This window comes from Rhipicephalus microplus, chromosome 9 (genome assembly GCF_043290135.1).
Source record: "Rhipicephalus microplus isolate Deutch F79 chromosome 9, USDA_Rmic, whole genome shotgun sequence".
In the NCBI taxonomy this organism is placed as follows: Eukaryota; Metazoa; Arthropoda; class Arachnida; order Ixodida; family Ixodidae; genus Rhipicephalus; species Rhipicephalus microplus.
In genome coordinates, this window is record NC_134708.1 from 70532221 (window position 1) to 70535500 (window position 3280).

Genomic DNA, 3280 nt, shown 5'->3' on the forward strand with positions numbered 1-3280 from the left:
CTTGATATACCCAGCCTCAACGGAGTCGGGCCGTACACTTGAATTGAAGGTAAGTATCAGGTGTTTAGTGTGCATGGACTTCTTTACCATCACGCCTCATGCTGATTCGTTTTACGTTTATGACATTCTGTTCGTTGAAACCCTCCAGGAGTTCAGCCTCCGTCAGCCCTAACAGGTCATCATCTGAGACAACGCCACTGGTGGGGTTCATGGTTCTGTGTGAGGTTACTATTAATTTGGTATCTCCAAATTTCACAAGGTTAGGCAATTTTTCATATTGTTTCTGGTCGCGGAGCTCCAACAGGAGGTCACCACTTGCCATTCTCGAAGCTTTATATCCTGGGCCAAAGATTTCCGTCAAAGACTTTCATACTAGAAAAGGTGAAAAAGTTCGCACTGATTTGCCGTGTGTGTCAGCGTGAATAACATGAAATCGGGGAAAAGATACTTTCTGGTTACCAAAAAACTGGAAAACTTCATCGGTGCGCCCTCTTTTCTGAGGGCGATCAGGGAGTGGGGGGAAGGAACAAGCCATATGTAAATGCTTACTTTCGGCAGTGGCGCAAGCCACCCACCATGGAGTCCTACAAGGGGACGCTGGAGGGTCTGTAAGTACAGGCCCCGCAGACGCCAGCTGTACGCCACCACTATAACCGAATATGGTGTATCCAAGGTAGGATAGCCACACAGGGTTAACCCTTGCCGCCAGGAAAAATCGGAAGTAAATGAAAGAGAGAAGAAGACAGGATAGATTTAAAGACGAGAAAAGACTAAGATGTAGAGAGAGAGAGAAATAGGAAAAGGCGACTATCGATTTCCCCTGGGAGGGTCAGCCCAGGGGTGCCGTCTACGTGAAGCCGGGGCCAAAGGGGTGTGTTACCTCTGCCGGGGGGCCTTAAAGGTCCAATCACCCAGCGTCGGCTCAACCCCCAGGATCCCTTTTCCCCGGACACGGCAAAGCCACGCACGGCTAGGCGTGGGAGGGAGTAGAAACTCCCCCGTTAGCTCGGGTCCGTGGTGTCGCTACACACCAAACGCCTGCTTGCCGAGGCGCCCCTGCGGGGCTGTCAATGCGCAGCATAAATTCTTAGGCTTAATCTTGGACTACAAGTTGACCTTCGTACCGCACATCAAGTATTTAAAAACAAAATGTTTAAAAGCCATGAATGTTATAAAAGTGTTGTCACGTACTACGTGGGGTAGTGACAAGCAATGTCTCATGAACCTGTATAGAAGATTATTCGCACCCGCTTAGATTATGGGGCCATTGTTTATCACTCTGCGACTCAAAGTGCGTTGAAGATGCTGGACCCCGTGCACCATTTGGGCATCCGCCTTTCTACGGGTGCTTTTCGTACCAGCCCCGTAGAAAGCCTTTACGTTGAGTCAAATGAGTGGTCGCTTCATCTGCAGAGAACTTGCATGTCCTTTGTTTATTTTCTTAAGGTGAAAGCAGACAAGGAGCACCCCTCATACTCTACCATTATTGATTTGTCGAGCTCCATTCTGTTTCAAAACAGGCCTTCGATGAGGCAGCCCTTCTCAGTTCGCCTGAAGGGTCTAGCTGAGGACACTGGAGTGTCACTTGAACACAGTTTAATGGCTCCTGTAGCATACCCGCCACCGTGGCAGTGGCAGACTATAGATTGCGATGTGTCTTTCCTAGAAGTTACTAAACATGCGCCTATTGCCCATATTCGAACATACTTCCTGGAACTTCAACACAAATACACACGTCCTGAGTTCTTTACAGATGCCTCTAAGTCCAACTACTCTGTGTCCTACGCTGTTGTTGGCCCTTCCTTTTCGAATGCTGGCCCTCTACATCCAGGCACAAGTATTTTCACAGCGGAAGCCTACGCGATACTTGTGGCAGCTAAGCACATCAAGCAATTACAAATACAAAAAGCAGTAATTTATACAGACTCCCTCAGTGTTGTAACGGCTCTGCACAGTCTTAAAAAACAAAAAAACCCTGTCCTCGTCTCACTTTATTTTACTCTATTTTATGCACGCTCTACACACTCAGCCAACGTGTTGTAGTGTGCTGGGTGCCAGGGCACCGAGAGATTCAAGGCAACGTGAGGGCGGATCAGCTCGCTGCATCCGTCCACAAAAGCACTGGCCCTACACCCATGTTAATCCCGGCCCTTGATCTTAAGCCGTCTCTCAAACGAAACATCAGGGACTACTGGCAGAGCAAGTGGGATACACACACACAAAACAAACTACACGTTATTAAGCCACACCTCGGTCATTGGCTGCCCGTATCGAAATCGCGTCATACAGAGGTAATACTAACGAGACTCAGGATAGGACACACATACACGACACACACACACATCTTTTGTCCGGTGGCGAACCACCATTGTGTGATAAATGTGGTGAGGCATTAACAATTCTTCACGTTTTAATCCAATGTAAACAATTAGACACTCTAAGAAGACAACACTTTCCATTGCCCTACCGACAACATATACCATTACACCCCGCAATGTTTGTCGGTAGGGAACCACTTTTCACCCATAAATCATTGCTAGCTTTTTAAAGAGATGTCGGTTTTTATCATGTCATATACACAGGCATTGTGTAGCGTGAACTCTCAAGAGAGGTTGCTGCTGCAGTGACTATATTTAAAAGCACTTGTTTCGCAGCCCTTCGACACAAGGGCGCTGATGAGGCACTTGTGCTAGCGCCAAATATTTTTACATGCTTTTATTATCAAAACCTTTGTCACCCTTTTTAATATGCATATCACGCCATTGCCATGATCTTAATACTTATGTTTTTACCCGCATTATCGCGAGGAATTTTAAGGCCCCTATACAGCCACGCAACATATCATTGTCCGCATCTCTACTCATCGAAATGGCGCTCTTTCGCCATCAATTGGCCCTTGCGCCACAAAGCGCCACACATCATCATCAAATTTATAGCGGTATTACAAATTCAAACCACTATGTTTATGCTTGCGCTAAGCAAAACATATGTTCGCGCTAAACCATTCATTCGAAAAAGTATGACGAACCCATTGAGCGTTTCTCGAATTCTGACCTCGAGGAATCTACAGCTGCTTATTGTTAAACGCATAATTTAACCTCAGAGTCGAAATGTCGCTCTAGTGCTCATACAAAAAATATTTCGGCAAGAATGCAGATCATGTGATACAAAAATTTTTATAGCTGCTTTTTATGCCTTGACTGACGACCTATGTGGCTTGAAGCCCCACTATTAATGTTTTTTGTTCATTAGCGGAGCACATCATCAGTTGTGACCAGGC